Raw genomic sequence first — 24,508 nt, 5'->3', positions numbered from 1 at the left:
GGGTGGGTTGTGGAAAAGACAGAGTTGAATAGAATCTGCAGAGCTCTGCTGCAGAGACCTTGCCAAGGCAGGAAGGATGAGTGACTGGGGGGGGGGGTTATGAAAAGGATAGGAGTCATGTGTTGGTAAAGTGACACTTTAGAACCATCTCCCCAAGGTGGGAGAGTCAGAAAATCTTGCTTTTCTTTCCCTGTTGTCTATAACTGCCTACTAAAACTCAAAATCTAATAAAAACCCTTCATGCAATAGAATGCCCTTGTTTACCTGACATCTGAGTATTCATTCTTCAGTTTATCAAAGCCTGATTTTTTTTTTTGCCACTGCAACTTTAACAAAGTATTGATGCCCCTTTTTATGTCACAAAATTTCTCCATATGCTTTTCTCTTCCCTTCTATCCCTCCCCTCAGAATCTACTCTTGTAACTAAGGAAAAATATGTTGTTGTTTATCCTTCATTCTCAAAGAAGACCAATGATGTCAGAAGGGTGATGTCTTAGTTTTTGCATGAATTGGATTTAAATGAAGCAGAGCCAATCAAAGTCATCAGCCTTGCTCTTTCCTCCAGAGTCACTGGAGTTTAGTGCCAAGACAGAAGTCAAGATGACTGGCAATGACCATAAAACCGACCGACACAAGTCATGGTGTCTGTGTACAGGGGCCACAATCGGCCCATGTGGTCATTGTTATGTTACTCATTGCATTTATTCTAGATTCTGTAGTCCTTTTGCATTTTCTATTTATATGAGAGGCACCAGGCAGCCTCAAAGTCAGTGAGATGTGGATTCAAGTCCTGCTTCTGTGTATCCCCAGAGCCAGCCCAATGCCTGGCTTGAAGTGTTTGTGCTTATTGACCAGCAGACTCTTTTCCTTTCCGTTATTGTTGTCGGCATGTAGGCTTGTCTCTCCTGCACCTGCTTTCTCTTCTTTGCATCATTTCATATACTTCTTACCATGCTTCTCTGAATTCCTCCTATTGGTTGTTGATTATGCTGGGATGATGGGTTGCCAACCCATTGGGTGGATGCTGTGTGGTGAACTTTGAAGTGGCTACAGACAAGAGTCAAGCAGAATAGGTGGACATGGATGCTTGGGATCTACATCTTTGATAGCAACTCCCACATCAGTAAACCCCCAGCTCCTATTTTAAGCATTCGAGTCTGATAGTTCTCAATAATATGCTATTCCATTCCAGCGATATGCCATTATATCCCTAGAGTTCCACTGGTTCAGCCATTGCCAAAGTGATGGGCACCCACCATGTTTCCATTCTTTTTCTATCATAGGGATGCCATGGGGCACAGTGGAAAAACCATTGATTTTGGCTTCAGAGGACCCTAGCCCAAATCCTAGCTCTTCCATATCCTGCCTGTGTGATGGTGGCCAGGTCACTTAACCTCTGTGGGTCTTAGTGCCTTTCTCTATAAAATTGAAGGGATTAGATTAGATGATCTCTGAGGTCCCTTTTAATTCTGGATCTAAGCAGTGACATGATCATTGCCTCACATGAAGGTGGTTAGAGTAGATTTTCTTGAGAGTTCTTTCTTTTTTCTTTTTTTTTTTTTGTGGGGCAGTGGGGGTTAAGTGACTTGCCCAGGGTCACACAGCTAGTAAAGTGCCAAGTGTCTGAGGCTGGATTTGAACTCAGGTACTCCTGAATCCAGGGCCGGTGCTTTTTCCACTGCGCCACTTAGCTGCCCCTAGAGTTCTTTCTAATTGCTTGAAGCTCGTGACTTGATGAGGGACAGAAGCAGAATGAGGAGGGCTGCTGGGTGTTGGTTATCCTCCCTGTAAATACTGGTCTTGGTGTTGGGGGAGTGGAGGGGGTCTCTCCGAGATCTGGTTCTGTCTTAATAGTTGAGTTGGACACATAAAGCTGTTGTGTACTTGTCAGGGGTGGTCTGTTTCCCTGGCTTAGTTCGGTGTCCTGCCCATGGAATTAACTGCATTCTTTAACTTCAATGTCTTTCCTTTGGTGGCAAATGTGGGACTTTTACCTGGGAGGGAGGAGCCCAGTGGTTCTGGGAGTTGAGGGCTAGGCCTACCTGCCGCCCCTGGCACTTACTGCCTTGTGTAAATCCCAGCCCCCCTCTGTGGGCATTTCTACCTTCCTCTTAAGGATGTTGGGAGGATTTAAAAGCTCCTGCAGTATTTAGAGAGTGCATTTGAATTTAAATAAAGGGAAGTTGGAAGAGCTTTCACGATGTAATAGAGTAATCGCCTTATTGTTAAAGGCAGAAGTTAAAGCTTTTCATTTGGCAGCCGTTGACAGATGGGGACTTGCTGGGGCTCTCCTGCACCTCCTCTGTTCTCTGTTGGGAGAAGCAGCTGCCCTGGAGTCAAGTTGGAACACAACTTCCTTTCTCCGTCCCCTGAAATTTGCCTTTCGTCCTGTCCTGTCCTGTGTAATCACTGGGCTTGGGCTTTTTGTTTCAATTCATGGATGCACTGCTCAGGGCTGCTGAAGTCTGTCTGTCAGGAATGAGCTGGTTTGCTCTGAGACAAGCTTGAAATGAGAGGAAACAGGAATTTGGACAAATGATTCCAAAACCCTTGAACTTGGAGTCTGGACTGTGTAGTTGGAAATTAACCCAGAATGCTCAATATTGAGTTGCGAGTATAAAAGATGATCTCAAGTGAGCTTTAAAAAAATGAAAGAAAAGGAAAACAATGTTTAATTAGCCTTCCCAGCACCTCTCTACAATTGTGGAATGACTCCCTTTTTTCTTCCTCCCTCTATTACATTAAGACTAATTGAATCCGTACCTTTATTTTCATGAACTCTGATGAACATTGAGTAGTCAGACCACAACAAGTTCTGGTTGTAATTAAGTGATTAAATTTCGTGTTGGTGGCTCCATACCCTTAGAAGTGGGGAATAGGAGAGGGCACTGGAATGAGATTTTTATTCTATTATTTTGAAAAAATTTGATCAGTTACAGGGCTTTTTGTTTTGTTGTAATTGTCCCTGCGGCCAGCACCCCCCCCCACCCCCCACCCCCGCCCCCAGCCCACTCCCATCCATTTTGGATCTTCGAATAGTCCCCTTCACTTTGGAAACTGACCAGAAGAAACCAAAATACAAGGATGATACTGGGGTCGATGGGGTTGTATTTTTGTTGGGAAAAAGCTTTTCCCCTTCCCCCTTGCATTCTTCCAGCAGAACTAGTATAACCTGAGTCAAGGTGATGGAAATGGAGATGTAGGAGTTGATGTGACTGTGAGATGTAATAGATTATTCTTTTGTTCTCTTCTTCCTATGATGATTTGTTGGGGGGAATGTCCATAAAATCTGGGACTGGAGCCAGTCTGAGTTGATGGTGCTGTAAAGAAGACACTGCCTCAATTTATGGGTTCACTGCACTTGGCCATGAGACCCTCCCCCTGCCCCCCAGGAAGCAATGACCCCTTTCTTTCCTTTGCTGACTAGTGGAGAACCCTTCTATTCTGTTAGTGGCATCAGCATGGAATACCAGTGAGAAAGTCCATGTTAATGTTTGGCTGAGTAGATGGTAGATGATAAGCAAATATGTGTTGTGGCATGTTGGAAATTGCTGTACTAATTGGATTGGATTTCTTCAGAAGCCTGTTTCTGCTGTTTAAAAAAAAGGGAAAGAGAAAATTAAGGGCATACCCTGACTGGAGAACAGCAAAACAAATTGTGGTGCATGCATGAAATAGGCTATGAGAAATAGCAAATGCGAAAAATAATGAGAATCATGGGAAGATCTTTATGAACTGATGCAGAATATAGTTAATAAAGCCAGGAAAATAGTATAAGCAGTGACTAGAACAAGGAAATGGAAAGAATTTTTTAAAAAATGGTGACTGAGTACACTGTAATTGTCATGATCAAGTATGGTCCCCAAAGAAAGGGAGAAAATGGACCTTCCTCCTGATATGGGGGGAATGGGGTACGGGTTTGGGGTAGGGGATGGGGTTCTTAGGAATTCCTCTTTAAAGAATTACACCCTCTTGCACACAAAAGTAGTTAGAATAAAGTGGTAGTTTATTTAGGAGCAAGGGAAGGGAAGGGTGGGGGGAGGGAAACCATGAAAGAAATCCTTGGACTTCTCATGGGGAGATTGGCATAAAGCACATGGCTCAGAGGTACCAAATCTCCTCAAACAGGAGACTGGAAGGTACTTTTATAGAGGACTGATGGGGGTGGACCCTCTGCCTGTGAAAAGTTCCTTTAGTGAGGGAGGACCATCCCCCACTGGTGGTAGCTGGTGAAATTGGGTGAGGAGTGGAGGACCATCTCCCACTGGTAGTGACTAGAGGAATTGGGTGAGGGGTGGCTTCAGACCTCTCTTCAGGACACAAAGGCCTTATCTCCCCAGGGTAAGGGAGACCAGAATGAAGGGTAGGAATCCCAAGCTAGCTCAGTCCGATTTGGTTCAGTTTGTCTCTCTAGGCATTATCTGTCCCCTGGTTTAGTTTCTCAAGGAGAAGGTTCCTTGATGTGCTCCAGAGAATTTCTGGGGTGCTCTGCACCCCATGACACTCCCTTCTTTGCAGAAGTGAGAGACAACGAATGTGGAACATTGCTCAAATTATCAGATAAGGTTGGTGCTTACTATGGTTGTGCTCTGCTGCTTCCTCTCCTTTTTTACTTATAAGAGCTGGTTCTCAAGGGAGAGGTGAATAGGGGAGGAAGAGGGATAGAATAGTAAGTAGAGGTGATTCAAAAGCAAAAGATATCCATAAAAGCAGAGAGAATGAAGGCTACATAAAAATAATGTAATTAAAAACAATAATCTGGGAAAAACCCTTTCTCTTTTGCTCTTACAAAGATGGCTCTTGAATTCTGCCTACCTTCTAGGATTTTCCTTTCCTTCATTTGAATTAAACTAAATGCAATAAAATTTTACTAGGTGAATATGTTATGTACAAAAGACAAAACAAAAGGATCCCTGCCCTTAAGGAGATTACCTTCCTTGGAGATACTAGATACATAGATACATGTGAGGGGAGGGGAGAGAAGAAGAAGAAGAAGAAGAAGAAGAAGAAGAAGAAGAAGAAGAAGAAGAAGAAGAAGAAGAAGAAGAAGAAGAAGAAGAAGAAGAAGAAGAAGAAGAAGAAGAAGAAGAAGAAGAAGAAGAAGAAGAAGAAGAAGAATATAGTTCACACAGCTGTTCATGTGGGATGGATTTAGGGTCAAATTGATTGTGAGTCATCCCAAAAGAATTACATGACTCAGTGACTCAGTTTCCCAAGTTTTATTGCAATACTGTGAGTGAACACAGGGAGAGAACCAGAAAAGTGGAAAGGTATCTCTCAAATAGTGAAAGAAAAGATAGTTATATTTATAGTATTGTGAGGGCCAAAAATTGATATACAGAGCGTTATTTGGGTGACTCGCCTTAATATTGGGGTCCCGGAAATATGAGGGACCTTTTAGGTTCACCCTCCCCTCTGAACTGCCCTTTTTAGATATTTCTCCCAGGCCAATAAGAAAGGAGACTTTAAGCTTTAATTCACAAAAGGATCAGGTTTTATAAATTCGGAATTAATTAAACAACAAAGGTAAAACTAATAAAAATCAAAGCTAGGGAAATAGGAAAATAGAAATATAGACAAATACTCTTAACTCTAAACTTAACCTATTCAATCCCCAGATCTTTTCCAATTAAGCTAGTTCAAATGAATTTAGGGTTTTCCATAATTAACTCACCAAAACCTGCACAGTCTGCAGTTGCTTGCGTCACCGAGACAGCAGAGAAAGAGCGAATTCGCACCACCGCCAGGGGAGAAGACCAAGAGACCACATTCTGGAAGAAGCCTAGCATTCCAGAAGCGCCCTCTGCCTCCCTTCAGGGAGCGTTCAAAGAGAGGAAATATCTAAAAAGGGCATTTCAGAGGGGAGGGTGAACCTAAAAGGTCCCTCATTATTTCTGGGGCCCCAGTATTCTGGCGAGTCACCCAAATAATGCTCCACATATCAAATTTTGCCCCTCACAGTATGGATAAATTGATTATCAGTCTCATTATAATAATCTGCACCTTAGGGAGGTATAGGGGAGGACCTATCCTAATTTGGAGTTCCTGAGGTCCTAAGCCAACCCCTGAGGTGGGTACCTTTTTTCCGTGGAGGTGTGTTTTGGGGGTTTACACATCATAGGGTGAATCTTGGGACAAAGTTGGTCTTTTCTGCATATGTCTCTTTTTGATTCCCATTTCTAGTTTCAAAATATTTTCATTTATCATTTGAATTTCTATGCCTTGTCTATGTATCATTGTTATAATTAAGGTCTTTATGACCTGCCTTTTTATTTTCTTGTTATGGGTGCTGATTAATATGGGACTTGTATTAATGAAGACTCAAGTCTTAAAGTTATCCATTAACTGGGGACTGAATCCTTCTTAGAGCTCAGATTTAAATTAGAGCTTGGGTCTTAGGTTTTTCTGTTAACCCCTTTTTTGCCTCCTACATCACTGTCATATCCCTACCTGTTTTTTGTGCACTAGGCTAAGCATTCTTACTTTCTTACTCTCTCACATGACACAGTTTCAGCCTTTTTATCATCCTGTATCTCATTCCAGTTTATTAGTGACCCTCCCAAAAGGTGGCACCCGAATGCCAAGGAAGTGTAGTGGTCTGGTGAATGAAAAATGGGGTAGGCTCAGTACCTTTCTTTTTCTGATGTACTCGTTTATTAACAGTCTGAGACTCCATGAGTTTTGGAAACTATGATAGAACAACTAACTCTTTGAGATACAGATAGTATAAACACCTCCATCTAGGATAACTTTTGGTTATGCCTCTTCCTCAATGGCTGCAGCGCCTTATGTGTCTTCTCCCTCTATCAGAATGTAAGCTCCTTGAGGGTAGGACCTTTCTTGCTTGCTTTTATTCATATCCTCAGTGTTTAACACAGTGCCCACCATATTTGTTTGTTGTTGTTGAGTTGTGGCTGATTCTCCATGACCCCATTTGGGGTTTCCTTGGCATAAGTACTGGAGTGGTTTGTCATTTCCTTCTCCAGCTCCTTTTGTGGATGAGGAAACTGAGGTAAACAGGGTGAAGTGACTTGCCCAAGGTCACACAGCCTGTAAGTGTCTGAGGCCAGATTTAAACTCGGAAGATATCTTCTTGACTCCAGACCCAGTGCTCTGGGCACTGTGATGGCTCCTACCTGCCTGGCACATAGTAGGTGCTTAATAAATGCTCTCTTTTTCTCTGTGCTCTGTCTGTGTCTACATCTATGTCTTTCCTTCTCCCAGATAACAATTGTCAAGAGGTAGAATTTGAACTCAGATTTTTTTGATGCTAAGTCCAGCATGTTATCCACATTACTTTTCCTACTTTATATTCATATCTATTAAAGACACAACTAACTTTGTCTTATAAAAACCCCTAAATTTTTTTTCAGATATACCAACAACCAAACCCTTTTACCATATTCCATACCTATGAAACTGGTTTTTTAAAATTTATTTTACTTAGCCTAAATGTATAGGACTTGAAAAATTATGTCCTTGTTTTTTGTCCATTGTTCTAGGCTACTGAGATCTTATTTGAATCTTGATCATGTTATCTCCATATCTGGCTTTCCCCCATCAGCACTGTGTCATTCCCAAATCTCTGGAAGTCATTAGTAGTGAACATGGAGAGGATAGGGCCAGACAGAGCCATCTCTGCATCTGGCCACTCCAGATGCCTCTTTTTTTTACTGGTAATTTCACTAGTTTGGGGGTGTGAGGAGCCACTGATTTCAGCTATGACTCCACCTCCCTTTTCTAACATGCACATGAGAAACTTTGCCAAACGCTTTGCTGAAACCCCAGTAACTTCCACACGAGTCCAAATTGCACCAAAGGAAATGAAGTTAGTCTGTCCCGATTTATACATGGTGGGATGGGCTCCCTCCTGGTGATCACTGCTTCCCTTTCTAAGTGTTCACAAACCCTCTGGTTAATCAGGTTTTGTCATTTTACAGGGAATCAATATTAAAGTCAGCCATCTGTTACTCAAATAATCCTATCTCCTTTCCTCTTGTGAAAACTGGAATATCATTTGCTTGTCTTCAGTGCCGGCACATCATGCTACCCATAGTTCCTGAAAGATCACTAATGAAGATCAATTGGCCATTGCATTGAAAGGATTATCAGAAGAGATGGGAGATCCCTTCCCCTACCCTGCCACCCTTTCTCTGTAGGGGTAGAAGACCCTGGGTGTGAGATGCAGAATGGGCCATCAGACTTTTTCCATATGTATATTTGTTTTGCTGAACACATCCTCCTTTCTCTTCCCACCCCAACCCCCTTTTAATTCAAAGAACTGACTCCCAGGGAGGAGGTGGGAAGAGGGATAGATATCGTGAGTAATGTAAAAACAAAACATACCAATTTTTTTTTTTAAGAAAAGGTCTTTGGAATCAGAGAGTCTTGAAATTGGAAAGGACCCTAAATCCAAGCCATGGCTGAATAAATATCCCTTCTCCAACATTCCTGCTCAGCTTTTGCTTGATTATATCCAATGAATCTTGATCTTTCTGAAATCTACTTTCCTGAAAACTAAAGTGCCTGGTTAACTATCCTCTTCGTGCTTCCTCACGTCATGATCCTGAAGATGAGATGATAAAAGGTGATCACCTTTTATCAAGATTCCCATGAGCTCAACTTCAGTAACCAGGTCCCCATTGTTGGGCAGAATTGGGGTCAGGGTTACAGTTCATATCACTGCTTTTCTTACCTTCTAATATTAAATAGTTGGTGACTAAGGAATTGGATGCTTTGCTGCCAGAGTGAATATTGTCTCTGAAAGATGGTTGTTGAAACTGCTCTATCACTAATATTTTTTTTTTTTAGTGAGGCAATTGGGGTTAAGTGACTTGCCCAGGGTCACACAGCTAGTAAGTGTTAATTGTCTGAGGCCGGACTTGAACTCAGGTACTCCTGACTCCAGGGTCGGTGCTCTATCCACTGCGCCATCTAGCTGCCCTCACTAATATTTCTTAATGGTTTTGAGACTTTCATCAGGAATTCATCATCCATTTCTTCCATCTGGCTGCATGGTCTGTCACATAGCACCCCAAGAATTCCACTTCTCTTATGTCCTGTTCAGTTCTCACTCCAGTGCTTTGTAGCACTGCTCTCCCTACAGATTCATGTTTTTCCAAACAGCTTCATATTTCCATGATTTTGTTCTGCCCTTGTTTTTTTATTAGTTATTTTTTCAAACAGTATATGCCCTTTCACTTCTGCATTTCTGTTGTGAGTCCAAATACACTAAGTGCCAGTGACACTCAGCTTTTTTTTTTTTTTAGAAGTGGTGTGTCGTCAATTTAGAGAGAATTCTTTTTGGTAGAATTCCAATACATTTTTCTATGAAATGATGCTTTATCCTTTGGGCAATTTTTTCCTTCCCCCAGAACATTTTGAACCCGACCCACGTCCCTAATGTCTTAAGGTGACCGACCCAACTACTAAAGACTAAAATGGATTATCATGTGATGTTTTTCTTGGACCAATAATCCACTTTTAAATTACAGCCTTGAGGCTTGCTTTTGAGATGCCCAGATCTCTGGGGGAAGCTAGTAATATCAGGGACTATTATTTTTCACTGAAGTGGATCTCATCTGACATACAGGAGGCAAAGGGGGTTGGGAGGAAATGTGACTTGTCAGAAGATTCAGATCTTCATTTTGATTAGTAAACACAGTCAGGGCATGGGATTTAAATGGACTTCTTCAGTCCATAAGTTAGAAACTAGCATTCTCTTGTGGCTAAATTAGAGTGTCCTTCCCAAGACAGATCAGGATAGTGGGGCTCTTTTTGCTTTTAGGCTGGTCTGAACTTTCAAGGTTTCCATATCCATCCATTCTACCTTGGAGTAAATGTTGACCAATGTTTCTCACGTCTACCAAAGTTTGAGCTTCCAGTGCCTATTTAAGGGATATGCAGAGATCATGGGGAAAGTTCTCCAATATATTCTCCTCTAGGAGAAAGACCACTAGACTCAGTCAGAAGATCCCATGGTTCTGATAACAAGTTCAATGCTTATTCAGTTTGTTTAATGATTCAGTTTATTCAACAAGCATTTATTCAGTGCCTACTGTAGGCCTGGTACTGTGTGTGCCAGGTATTGGCAAAGCCAAGACAAAACCAAAACAATGATTCTTACCCTCTTAGGGTTTACTTTCTTTTTCTGGATGGGGGGAAGCAAAATTCTATTGATAAATGAATATAAGACGTAAGCAAAGTTTCATGATTTTGAGCAAACTCCTTATGTTCTCTGAGCCTGTTTCTTTATTTGTTAAATGACTATATAATCTCTAAGGCTCCTTTCAGATAAAACCTGGGTATCTGTGACCTTTCTTTTCAGTGTCATTGTGTTTCTTACCCTAACCCTCCCCATCAAATCTCTCTCAACTTTGGATTTTTCATGTGAAAAATCACAGGTCGGGCTTATTGAAATCTAACTCCCAACTTGGCTCTAAATATCGTGTATTTTGTTATGAAGAGCCATGTTTGAATGACTTTCTCAGGAGAGGTTGACAGTGTAGTTCTGCCAGTGATTAGAATGATGGATTGGGTTGATATAAGGCTGTAGTTTGCAAAGCGCTTTACCTATGGTAAGTCAATTGATCTTCAAGCACAGCCCCGTTATTATTCCCGTTTTACAAATGAAGAAACAGGGCAGACAAAGTGAAGTGACTTGCCCAGGGTCAGACAGTTAGTAAATGTCTGAAGTAGTATTCAAACTCAGGTAATAAATTGCACTCTACTCCATCACTTAGCTACACACAATCTCAGTCAGAAGCACCTCAGTCTAACCTGTGCTGTACGTCAATTCCCTCTCTCAAACCCTTGACCAAAGGTCATCCAGCATTTGCTAGAAGATCCTTATTGAAGGGGATCCAACTACTTCTGAGGCGATCTGGGTCCCTTGGGCACAGCTCTTGCTATTAAGAACCTTCTCCTGCTCTCACCCTTAGTTTCGCCTTTGGAATTTCCCCATATCATTTGGCTCTTCGGGGACAAGACAGACAAGTCATCAGGAAATGTGAAGACAGCGTGTCCTCCCTGTCTTTTCTTATCTGGGCTGAATATCTCTAGTTCCTTCAGCTGACCCACTTTTTGGTCGCAAGGCCCATCGCTGCCTTCATTTCCTGCCGCTAGATTCGCCCACCCATCAATGTCTTTCCTAAAACAGACCATTTTAAAAAGGAACATGATACCCCAGATGTGGTCTGACCAATCAATCTATAAGCATTTCTTATAAAGCGCCTACTGTGTTCCAGGCAAAATATAGCAAGACTATCACCACCTTTCATATAACTGTGATATAATTATAAAGTTTTTTTTTAAACCCCTAAAATTTTATCAAGAAGCTTATTGCCATGGAAACCTATGAACACACATCCAGGGAGCTTCAGGCCAAGACAGTCTCTGTGAACCTTATTTTTCCCTGTTTATTTTCTCCTTTCAGGGATGATCATCAAAAAACTGGTTGTTCTGTCCCTTTCTGACCTTGGGCAAACCTATTCCTCAGGGCCTCAGTTTCCTTCTCTGTAGAATCAGAGGGTTGGACTAGATGGCCATTAAGGGCCCTCCAGCTTTCCAGGCAATGAGGTTAAGTGACTTGCCCAGGGTCACACAGCTAGTAAGTGTCAAGTGTCTGAGGCTGGATTTGAGCTCAGGTCCTCCTGAATCCAGGGCTGGTGCTCTATCCACTGTGCCACCTAGCTGCCCCCTGCCCTCCGGCTTTAAACTTGTGATCCTTAGTTGAACCCAGCCAAGTGCCTTCACCTCTGTGAGACTCAGTTTCCTCGTCTGTAAGGAGGGTGATCTTGATTGCCTCTGAAGTCCTTCCAGTCTTAGCTCAGAAGAATCTGGCTGGCCTCCTTTGGGTTTGCAGAGCCCTAGAATGCGGGAGCTAATGGTCACAGCATTTATCTCCCAAGGTCAGAGGCTGGCTTACTGGAGCTGCAGGTGGACATCACTAGAGACAGGTTGTTTTTGTTTGCCTTTTCCGTCAGTCTCACTTCCTGGGGTTGATCATCATCAGCCTTGTGGAGAACAGCGCTGTGAGTCTGTCCGGGGATTAGAGGGTCATAGTCCTGCCCGGCGCTGATAACTTCAACAGGCTCCACAACAGCGGACCTTGTGGATTATTAGAGCACGCCTTTGTTGGCAAAGTGTTTTACCAATAAGTTCTCTTCTGATCTTTGTGGGGAGAGGCCAGATTGGGATGGAGTCCAAAGGCCAGGCTTTGAAATCTCACTGTGCCTATCTCTATGTGGTCTTGGACAAGGCAACTCACTTCTTGGGCCTCAGTTTCTTTGCCTGTCCATTTGAGAAGATATTAAGTGTGGGACTCTATGGTCTCATCTCTTTTATATGATCTGGGGTCTTATGATCCAGTCAGTCTGTGTCATCTTGGGAAGGTCACTTATCTTCCCCCCATTCTTAATTTCCTTAGCTGTAAAATTGGGTGGGGGGGGGTGGGGCCCTGGGAGCAGGGCCAGACTGGACGATATGAACTCCAGGGACCCTCTAGCTCTCTCTAGATGTACGATCCTGCCTGTGTGGTCTGGGATGGCCAAGTTATTCCCCCTCTCTGGCTCTCCTTGGGTCTCAGTGTCCTCCTTGGTAAAAGGAAAGTTGGGTTAGGTGACCTTGGAGGTCCCTCCCCTCTTCCTCCTCGCAGAGAATGAGGGATGAGGTGGATCTGAGGTCCTCGCAGTTCTCAATCTCCAAGCCTCAGCTCCCCTGGCACCTCCTCCCCTGCATTTGGGGGAATCTTTCCACTTCTGGGGGGAGGAGAATGTTCGAGCCTCAAGGGACTGTCCAACTTTCAGAGCCATTTTTGGCCTGTTGCCCTGGGTGGATTTCATCTCTTTGTTCCTGAGTTCTTCTGGGGAATCGCATTTGTTCTTTCCTGCAGACATCAATCGAGGTTGTTTGAAGCTGGCAGAGATGGCCGAGTCTGGCTATAAGTCACATCAGCTTGGTCCCAGCTTCATGAGGGTGGGTCTTCCATCTGGGAAGGAGAACAATACAGTTGTGGGCCCTGCTCCCAATTCTGAGGACCTCCTGTTCTTGCAGTGAGAGAGAGGGACAAACCATTGTAAATAGTGAATAAAAGGTTCTCCAGTGTAGATTCTGCCCCAGGCAACACCTCCTCCTCTCCCCCCAGCGGGGTGGGACGATAGAACTCTTGCCCTGAGGGGGAGCTCTGACTCTGGGGACACAGTGGCCTCTGCTGCTGACCCTTGGCCCCCATGGTGAGAAGGAATTTGGATGTCTCTGCAACCAGGAGGAAGATGATTTGAGGTGTGCTTCCTCTATTTCCCATCTCTGAGTCTTTGCAACTGGCTTTCCCCTGCCTGGTGCACCAGCCTTTCCTTTAAGATGCTATTCAGGCACTGCCAACCCCCTCCTCTGGTTCCCCCTCCCTCGGACACCCCTGCCATCTATGTGCATATGTGTGTATGTATAGGTCAGTGTGCAGTTTCCTCTGATACAATGCAGATTTCTTGAGAACAGAAACTTTCACTCTTGTCTCCTTTCCCAGCTGCTCAGCATACAGTTGGTGCTTATTAAGTGACTACTGATTTGCTCTTTTTGTATCTACACTATTTAGCGAAGTGCCTGGCACACAGTGGGTGCTCAATAAATGCTTGTTGATTGATTATTGGTTGTATCCTGACTTTGAGTCAGGAAAGTTGGATTTTGGGGCTTTCCCTCTGATGCTAATTAGCTGTGTGGCCCTGAGTGATTCCCTCAGCCTCTCTGAGTATGTCTTTTACTCTGTAAAATGGGGACAATAATAGCACTGCCTTAGAGGATTGTGGGAAGCACTTTGCCAGCCTTTCATTGTTGTGTAAATATTTGTTATGTTTGTTGTTGGTCAGGGGAAGGAAGGTGGGGTTTTGGAGCCAGAGACCCTTGGTTCCCATTCTGCACCTCCTCTGACCCTGAGGATGAGATTAGATTTGAGCGTTCAGCTCTAGAGGCCCCCTCTCTGTCTATAATCCCGCACTGGCTTCCCTTCTGTGGCACTTACATGTTAGTCATATGGAAGGAGGCCACATTTGTGCCACTGGGGAGTTGTGAAGCTTAATCCACCCTGGCAAAGTCTATGATTGGTCGTAGTCTTAGATGGCAGTTCTGTTAGAAGGGAGGATACTCAGTGGATAGAGCACCAGCCCTGGATTCAAGAGGACCTGAGTTCAAATCCAGGCTCAGACACTTGACACTTAATAGCTGTGTGACCTTGGGCAAGTCACTTAACCCCAATTGCCTCACCACACAAAAAAATAAAAATAAAATAAAAATAAAAAAATAAAATAAAATAAAATAAAAAGAAGGGAGGATACTGGTGGGGGGGCGAGCATCCTGAGCTCTAGAGGGGAGAGGGGCACTCACTCTGCTCCTGCACTGTTTCTCCCACAGGTGGGCGGCTTCCTTTGCCACCTTTGCCATCCCAGAGAGGTAGCTAGCTCTTATTTCTGCCCCCAGAAGAGGGCAGAGAGTGCAAGACAATCAGTTGCCCTCCTGACAGCTCTGATATCAAGCAGCGTTTAGCAGTGAGGGCACCAAAAGGACCTGCCTTGTTTGTGGAAAATGCCTCTGGGGCATCTCCAGGTGGGGAGCTCTAGGAAGGGAACCGGCCCATGTCAGCCTTGGTGCAAGGGTACCTGTTCAGGAGAGGATCCTCAGTGCTGTGTCCTCTTTTCCGAGGGTAAATACTTGCGTGGCTGGGGAGGTCAGAAGACTCTGGTTCATGGTTCTGTGGTCCAGTGCCTGCTGTGTCCTTCCATCCTGTTCTCTGGACGTGCATGAATGAGCTAGAAGGAGACACTGAGGAAAGGTTGAGCCTCCTCTATTGATGTCTTGTGCTGGTCATCCCTCAGGGTAATTTGCCTTGTGTTTTTTTTGACACTCCCCCCCTGGAAAGAGTCAAGGTGGTGTTGGAGCCTAGACTTAGGGTCTAGGGCTGAAAAAGATGTCACTTCACAGCTGGGGAAACTGAGGCCTGGAGAAATGAAGTGACTTGTCCAAGATCACACAGGAAGTAACTCATAGGGTCATAGAGAGCTAGAAGGTTCTTGGAAGATAGTGAGTTCATACCCTCTCCTCCCCTCCATTTTATAGAGAAGGAAACTGAGGCAGAGAGGAGGCGAAACAAATTATTCAGGGTCACATAGGTAGGAATTTAAAGGATGCTAGGTCTAGAGCCGTAAGAAACCTGATAGGACAGTCCCCACCCCCAAGCCCCATTTTATGGATGATGAAACTTAAACACAGAGTGCCCGACATGGTCCAAGGTCACACAACTTGTAAGTATCTGGTGTAGGATTTGAACTCAGGTCCTCTTGGCTCCCAATCCAGTGCCCAATGCACTATACCATGCTGCCTCCCAAATCAGAAAGACCTGGTTCAGACCCTCCCCCTTCCTCTTAGCTGTGTGACCCGGGGCCAGTCACTTGATGTCTCTAAGACTCAGATAACTTTCTCAGACTCTTATTTATACATGACTCTCAACCCCATACAGTAAAATCTCACATGCTAGACGTATGGCTTAAGTTTCTTGAGGCATTATTGGCCAGCAGTCTAGCCTATACACATACACGTGAATGGGATTTTGCAGCCTTTGGGATATAAGAAGTACTTGATCAGTGTGACCTCGAGGTTTTGCCTCAGAATAGAAGGCTTGGTCAAAACAACCCAGAAAAGCAGGGGGGCAGCTCAGGTTCCCCCCATTTTGCAGAGACCCATAAAGGGAATCTGATCAGCTAGATTCCCATGGCTAGTGAGTGGCAGACCCAGCCAGGATTTGAACCCAGCTCTTTGGACTGAGAGCCCCTTTCACTACAGTGTCTGCCCATAATGACCAGCAAGGGGAGGTGCTGACACTGACTCCCTCAGGCCCCTCAGCCACCGAGAACTCCATGAACACGGAACAAACCAACCAAAAAGATTTCTCACAATAATAAACACCCTGTGATTTTTTCCTTGGTCACACCTCTTTGATGACCTTTTCCTCTGCTTAGAGAGCCAGATTGAAAAGTTGGGCTGAAATGAACCAGATGACCCAGTGGGAGAGGGATTCAAGTCACCACGTGAGGTGCCAGCCCAGAACTTTTGGGAGAAGTGTGTGAGAAGCACAGGGAGGCAGTTTGAGGCTGGCAGTCCAGGAAAAGAATATATAATATTTGGAGCTGTCCCTGAACAGGTAGTGAGCTCCCTGTTGGTTGAAGCATTCAAGGAGCGGCTGCATCCTTTGTCAGGAGTGGGTGTAGGGGATTCTTTGGTTCTGAGTTCAATAAGGCAGTGGCAAAGATCCCTCCCCGCTCTATCATTCTGGACCTCAACATAGCCTTCCCCAGGGACCCAGCTCCATGCCATGCTTCCCATTCTATGGGGGAGGGCACCTCTAGTCCACTGCCCCTCCCATCGTGGGCTCTTCACCCACAAGCATTTGGGAAGTTCTTTGCTGAGTGAAATAAAACTAAACAAGGCAAACAATCCTTGCCCTCGAGAATCTGACCATCGTGTGTGTGTGTGTGTGTGTGTGTGGGGGGGGCAGACGTAGAAGATAAATACAGGGGAAATGGGAGCTCCTCTCCCAGAGGAGACCCTCCGCACTGGGAGACCAGCAAGGGTGGGATGTATGTGGGAGATCGGAGAAGCTGGGGAGTTTCCCAGGCTTGGGGGACAAAGACTGGAGGAAAGCGGTCCCTGCCCCAAAGGAGCTCATCTTCTAATGGGATGGACAAGAGGGCTCTGGCTGCGAATGCCGACTCTGTACAAAACAAAATATGGGGCACGCATGGTGCTGGCAGCTGGTGGGGACCCCGAGGTCTCACAGTGAAGGGGAGGCTTGAACCAGGTTTTACATGGATCAAACTCGTGCAGTGTCGAAGGAGCTGGAGGTCATGGGGTTGAGCCCAGCTGGGGGATGCAGGCATTGAGAACAAAGCAACAGCCTGTTGGGAGTGAGAGCTGCCTCCCTAAGGAGCCATCAGGCTCAGGATTTCAATAATGAACAGATGGCCATGGGCCTCCTGGAGCTGGGCCAAAGCACCCCGGCTATTGTTCTGAGTTGTAGAATGCTTAGGACACCAGGGGGAGGATGACATGTCGCCCCGCCCCGCCATGGTGGGCCAGGTAGGGAAGAGCAGAAGCCAGAAGTCAACCCACTTGGCCAAGGGCCAGTCTCTGTGGTCTGGGAATTATTTCCTCATCTCCTTTCTTTCTAGAAGCCTGGTGATGAAATGTGGAGAAGGCAGAGGGGAAAACCTTTATTAATTTAGCTCTTTGGAACCCACCCTGGGGTGGCTGTAGGGGGGTCAGGAGAGGTAGCCGTTGAGCTGAACACTGGAGAAAATGAGGGATTCCAAGGAGCAGAGGGGAAGAGGGAAGGAGTTCCTGGTATGGGGTATAGCCTGGGCAAATGTGTGGAGGCTGGAAGTGGAGGAGCAATAGGTAGGGAACTAACCTGAGTCTAAGTCTGAGAAGGTGGTCCAGAGCTAGGTCCTAGAGGGTTTTAATGCCAGACAGAGGAGTTTGTATCATACTCTATAAGCGAGGCGAGGCACTTTAAATGACTCCACCTTTTTTGTAAAGAAAATGGCAGTTGGGGGGTAGTGGAGAGACCCCTGGTTTTGGAACCAGGAGGAAACAGGTTCGAATTCTGCCTTGGATGTGTACTGTGGGACTTTCACTTTCCTCATCTGTAAAATGAGAACCAAGCAAAGTGCATTCATGTTAACACATTTATCCTTCCGTGACCTTGCCAGTTAGGTGCTATTATTATTCCCATTTTAGAGATGAGAAAACTGAGGCTGAGAGAGATTAAGTGGCCTCCAGTTACACCCCCTAGTAAAGTTTAGCTATGGGATTGGAAGATAAGTGCTCCTCACTCCATGTCCAGCACTCCCACTGAGTGGAGCTCTTTAGACTCAGCACACCTACCTCATGAGGTGCTTGTCATGAAGAAGTGACAGAAATGCCAGCCCTTGTTACTTTCCTCCCTTCTCAGTCTGGGCTGGCCTCAGCAGGGGGCAAGGTGAGTGGGGGCCTCTCAGGTATGATTGGGAGGCCCGGGAGCTCTTCCTCTGCTTACCTCCCTGTGCACACCTATGCACACGTGAAGCTTCCACACCTCCTGTCCCCTCGGGGCAGCAGTTAGCTCCCTTCTCAGGCTGGCTCATGTCACACAGCTTCCGTGGAAGGACCAGAGCCCATCGGCTGCCTCCTCTGTCTGTACGGCCCCTCCCCACCCTCCATTTTACCATAAGATTTCTAAGGCAATGGGTCATTCTCGTTAGTGTCAATTACCTGACTATGTCCATTTCCCTCTTTCCCTTTTCTATCACAAGGTGCTATTTTCACTTTAGTATGAATTAGCTGCCTGGATTACTCCCCACTTTGACTAGGGAAACACTGGGGACCTGGAGGGTATTAAAAGGGAGGAGGGTTGGGGCAGCTAGGTGGTGCAGTGGATAGAGCACCGGCTCTGGATTCAGGAGGACCTGAGTTCAAATCCGGCCTCAGACACTTAACAATTACTAGCTGTGTGACCCTGGGCAAGTCACTTAACCCCAATTGCCTCAAAAAAAAAGGGAGGAGGGTGGGTGCTGAAAAGTAGCTAAGAGACAAAGAATGACTTGAGGAAAAGGGCTTCATCAGAGGTAAACTTGACTTCAAGCTTTTCTCTGGGCTGTCTCTGACCACACATGTCCCTGTCCAATCCTTTAAAAAAAACCCTAAGTACTGGTGTAGGAATGTTGAAGGGTAGACGTGAAAGGGCTGGATTGGAGTGAGGTAGACCTGGATATGAATCCTACCTGACACACATACTAGCTCTGTGACTCTAGGCAAGTCCCCAAACTTCTTTGAGCCTTAGTTTCCACATCTGTAAAATGGGATAATTTGCCAGCCCTTCCATAACTATCTTCCTGCTACTCTGTATGTATTTTTGTATGTACATAATTGTTTGTATGTTTCCTCTCTCAATAGAATGAGTTTCCATGATGGAAGAGACTGTGTTTTTGTCTTTCTTTAGGTACATTTCTTGTTCAGTTGTTCAGTCATATCTGACTCTTCACGACCCCACTTGGAGTTTTCTTGGCAAAGATCAGTTTGTCATTTCCTTCTACAGATCATTTGACAGATGAGGAAACTGAGGCAAACAGGGTGAAGTGACTTGCCCAGGGTCACACAACTAGTAAGTGCCTGAAACTGGATTTGAACTCAGGAAGATGAGTCTTCCTGACTCCAGGTCCCAGGCTCTATGCACTATGGCACCCCCTAGCTGCCCTTTTTAGGCACATTGGAAATGCTTAATAAACTTGGTGACCTTTGTAAAGAATTTTGCAATTTTGTAAAAGTTTAAAGTGCTACAAAAATCTGAGCCATTATTATTGTAGTTAGTTATTAGGTGGAGGAGTTTATAGAGTGCTGAGTTTGGGCTTAGGAAGATCTGAATTCAAATCTTGCCTCAGGCGTGTCCTACTTGTGTGACCCTAGGCAAGTCATTTAAACTCAGTTTTTTCTACTGTAAAATGGGGATTCAGAAGCCCCTGCCTCTCAGGGTTGTTGTGAAGCTCAAAGGTGAGAAGATAAATTTAAGAGACAAATTGATGTGTGCTATCGTGGTGATTACTACAAAAGGGCATCTTGTCCCATTGTGTGTTTCCTGACATTTGTCATTCTCGTGTTTGGGTTTTTTGTTTCAGTGGCTCCTCCGTGACTGGGAGGGCTGGGAGGGAGTAGCTCCTAGTTCCTGGGCACTCATTCCTTTTCCTTTTTGTGAGCCTGGCATCTCAAACCTCTGCTTTTGCTGAGTTCTGGGAGCTTCCGATCTCTTCTGTCAGCCATATAAGAACGATGCAACATGTGGGGAACAGCATTCACTTTCTCAGTAAGTGTTCCTTGACCGATCCAGACTTGGTCATCAGGGGCCTTGCCCTGCCCAGCCTGGCCCATTGTAATTGTTCTGGAGCCTATCAGAAGATCAAGCTACTTTTGTAACTTGGGCTAAAATTAATCTCTGATAAGACTATTGTTTGAATCACTTGAAATAGGCATTCTTGGGAGGGGCATTGAATGCCAAGCACACTTTTTCGCTTAATGTGGATGGCAATGTGACCCCTTGAGCCAGACCAAGCTCTGTTTGGGCTGTCCAGGGAGGAATCTGCACCTGTAGCAATTCTTTAGGATGTAGAAAGTAGACAAGATGGCTGGAAGTGGGCACGTGGTGAACTAATCCTGTTGCTGACATGACTTCAGTGAACCCATATGGAAGCAGAAACACGTTGTTTTTCTTTTTTAATCTTTTATTGTTTTTTTCTAACACAAATCAGTTTATGAACGAACATTTACTAAGTGCCTAATGTTTGCCAAGCACTGTGGTAGTCCCATTCGGTCACTTCCTTGATCAGGCTTCTGATGCCTTTCACTGTTTTCACTCATTTCTGTAAAACAAGGAGACTTAGCTGAACTCTGAGCCTCTTCCAGCTTCAAACCTGTGACCCCAGACATGAGAATGGTTGTGACATGCTGGGTGTTACTCTTGTGCTCCTGTGGTAGATGTCCGGGCCCCAGGTGCCTTTTCTAGCTTTGTTTCTCTTTGATCTTGTAGAATCCTCCCACTGGGCAGAGATGAGGCTGCAGATTGTCCCCATGGGGGTTCTAGAGGGATCAGAGGGTGAGGGTATCCGCAGCAAAATCTTCTCTTAGAGGTGGACACCCAAGCAAGGGGCCTTGTGAGAAGAGGGTCTCTTACAGCCCCATTAAGCTTGGGATCTAGGCTCCCAAATGTCAGATCTCACCAACCCCTGGATGGATGAAGATAGCTTAGGTAAGTGCCTGTTGAGAACAATCTGGAACTCTGCCCAAAGGGTATCAAACTGTGCATACACTTTGGGGACCCAACAATACCACTGCTAGGTCTGTACCCCAAAGAGATTTTATAAAGGGAAAAGGACCCGTATACACAAAAATATCTACAGCAGCTCCTTTTATTATTATTATTATTTTTTTTAGTGAGACAATTGGAGTTAAGTGACTTGCCCAGGGTCACACAGCTAGTAAGTGTTAAGTGTCTGAGGCCGGATTTGAACTCAGGTACTCCTGACTCCAGGGCCGGTGCTCTTATCCACTGCGCCACCTAGCTGCCCCAGCAGCTCCTTTTGTGGTGGCAAAGAATCGGAAATCCAGGAGATGCCCATCCATTAGGGAATGGCTGAATGAGCTGTGGCATATGAGTGGGATGGAATATTATGGTGATATAAGAAAATGACAAAGGGGGGGTTCAGAAAAAAACAACATGGCAAAACCTATATGAACTGATGCCAAGTGAATGAGCAGAACCAGCAAAATGTCATTCACAGTAACAACAATAGTATAACTGTGATTAACTGTGAAAGACTCGGCTACTCTGGTGAAGACAAGGATCCAAGACAGTTCCAGAGGACCCATGATGAAAAATGCCATCCCCCTCCAGAGAGAGAAGTGATGAGCTCTGGGTGCAGATGGAAGCAGAGTTTTCTCACTTTCTCTTTGCTTGCTTGTTTTTTGGTGTGACGTGGCTAATATGGAAATATGTTTTGTGTGATTTCACATGTATAATTGACATAGGATCACTCGACTTCCCAGTGGATGGGGGAGAGACGAGCGGGAAGAAGTGAATCTGGAACTCAACATTTTTTTTTTAATGTTAAGAATAAATAAATAATGAATTTTCTGAAAAGAAAGCTAAATGCTTGTTGGCTCCCTCGTGCCTGGCATCCAGAGCAGGGAGTCTTAGCCCCATTTGTATCCTGGACAGATGTGGCTGTATAGTGAGGCGAGCCTCCTCCAAGTCAGGGTTTTCAAATAAAACACACAGGATTACAAGGGAACCCAATGATATTGAACTACCAATGATAATGAAATGTCGATACACATGTGTGCGTTCATGTTCATGTACATAAATATATATGCTCACACATGTGCACACATATCAATACATGGATGTGTTTAGACATGTGCATATAAATATGTGTGTGGGTATATGTCTGTGTTGGCGTGTATTTGTGTCATATATGTGAAATGTCAGGGTGTGTCTACACATACACACACATACACGTTATAGACCTCAGCTTAAGGACCCATGATAAACAGAGATGACGGTATTGAGTTGTGTACACCTTCTAATGACAAGAATATTAATCACTCTGGCATTTTCAGAGGTTCACAGCACCTTAGCGACAATAACCCAGGGAGAGGAAACTGAGAAATGTCGTGTGGTGTCCCAGGGTCACAGAACTGGTGAGGGACACAGGCAGGATTCGAACCCGGGATTCCTGGCCTCTATGGCTAGGCCTCTTTCTGCTTCTCCATGCTGTTACTTGAACCCCCCCCCCTCCCCCATAGCCTTTTGGCCACAGTGCCTTTCGGCATGGATGGAGTGAGAAGGATTTCCTGCTTCTGACTGGTCTTCACTTTCCCAGCTGGTCTCTACCTGACTCTCAGGCTCCGCCTCCGCTCTCTCCCCACCTCTGCATGAGCCACTCTCTGGTTCCACCAGCTTGTTATTGTTTGCCTCAGGTTGAAGACTCAGCCTGGGTCATTGGCAGTTGTGCTGTGCATTAACCCTGGGGCTGGGGTGAGCCAGGCTGCTGCAGGCCTCTGGTGACATCATTGACTGTAATGCACTGAGCAGGGCTGTGAACCAGAGCTCCTTTGGGCAGTGAGGGGAGAGGGGATGGCTGGATAAATAAACAAATTACATCTGAAGCCTTGAGGAGCTGGCTTCTCTGGAAGGGGGGAGGAGGCATTGTTTTTAGTGTCTCTCAATGAAAGCTGATGGATCCACTTTTGAAAATGACTTTTCTTTAAAAGCAATGTTAGTTATTATTCTAACAAAATATTACATTTTATTGAGGATTTTTGTTTTCTTATTATCTTCAGTTCTGCGCATGTGCCTCCCCCTCCTTCCTCAGGAAGAGAGACATTTGAACAGAAAGTAGCATTCTGGATCCAGACCCCAAGGAAGTTTTGTTCTGACCCCACCTTACAGAGATAGGGCAACCGAGGCACAGAGCTTAAATGTTTTAAGCATCAGGGTCAAAATTCAAACACAGGTTCTCTGACTCCAAAATCAGTGCAATTTCTGGCACACAGTCAGTGCCAACTCTCCAATTTGGTGGATCTTTCAATAATGGCATCACTCTCCTTTTTTAAAACTTTTTTTCCATTTATTTAGAATTTTATTTTTTCCTCCCATTACATGTAAAAACAATTTTAATGTCCATTAAAAAATATTTTGTGTTCTTCCTCCCCACATCTCCTGAAGAATGCAAACAATTCAACATAAGTTATACATGTAGGGGCAGCTAGGTGGCGCAGTGGATAGAGCACTGGCCCTGGAGTCAGGAGGACCTGAGTTCAAATGTGACCTCAGACACTTAACACTTACTAGCTGTGTGACCTTGAGCAAGTCACTTAACCCCAATTGCCTCACCAAAAAAAAAAAAGTTATACATGTGTAGTCATGGGAAACATTTCCACATTGGTCAGGTTGTAAAAGACAAACCAACCAACCAACAAAAAATTTAAGAAAAAGAAACAAACAAAAAATATCTTCTTCAGTCTGTATTCAAAGACCATCAGTTCTTTCTCTGGAGATGGATCACATTTTGTATAAGTCCTTCAGAGTTGTCTTGGATCATTGCATTGCTGAAAATAGCCAAGTCCTTCACAGCTGATCATCTTACAATCTTGCTGTTACTTTGTATCTATTACATCTCACTTTGCATCAGCTCATGTAAGTCTTTCCAGGTTTTTCTGAGAGCATCCTGCACATCATTTCAGTTACTGTTGTAACTGAATTTCCCTCCATCCTACTCCCTCCCCTTGTCATTTACTCTATTCTCTATCTCCTTCCACCCTTTTCCTCCTCAAAGGTTTTTTTTGTTGTTGTTGTTTTGTTTTGTTTTTTTGGTTGTGACAGGATAATGGTGTCTCTTAAAGTCCTTCGAAAAGGATCAAGAATCAATGACTGATGAGCTGAAAAATGCTTTTCTTTTCTTATCTCATATGATCCTAAAATGTCCTTGTGAGTTTGATGTGGTTGTTATCCCCATTTTGCAGATATGAAAACTGAGACTCAGAGACGGTTTCTTTGGGACTTGGCCCAGAGTCACACAGACCTTGATCAGAGCTAGAATTCCCCTGAGTGGGTTAGACTTGGTAGACTCTGGGGTACCTTCCAGCTTCACATTCTTGGATCCTTTGATTTACTACAGTGCTCTGTCCTTTAGAAAAATCATAGTTTTTCTCTCCTAAACTAAAAGTAGCTAGTTAAAAAAAAATAGGATACTCATGAAAGAATGCCCCAGAGAGCAATCAGAAGAGCTCATTGGTAGGGTGCATGTCTCCTTCTGGTCACTGGAATATATTTTAAACTGCCCCGAATCTTAGAGCACAAACAGTTGATAAACAGGAAGCCTCCACTCTGAGGTTGATCCCCAGGGAATCTTCCAAGTAGGTGAGATTTAGGAACTAT

At 44.7% G+C, this 24,508-nt stretch overlaps 1 protein-coding gene across 4 annotated transcripts in view; it reads left to right on the top strand.

Moving 5' to 3' along the window:
- Positions 1-24,508, top strand: part of AGAP1 (ArfGAP with GTPase domain, ankyrin repeat and PH domain 1) — a 666,750-nt gene that overhangs the window by 85,308 nt on the left and 556,934 nt on the right. The gene's annotated exons all lie outside the window — the stretch shown is intronic.

The sequence above is a fragment of the Dromiciops gliroides genome, chromosome 4 (genome assembly GCF_019393635.1).
Source record: "Dromiciops gliroides isolate mDroGli1 chromosome 4, mDroGli1.pri, whole genome shotgun sequence".
Taxonomy (NCBI): Eukaryota; Metazoa; Chordata; class Mammalia; order Microbiotheria; family Microbiotheriidae; genus Dromiciops; species Dromiciops gliroides.
The sequence above is the reverse complement of the archived record's forward strand: the minus strand, read 5'-3'. Positions and strand labels throughout refer to the sequence as shown.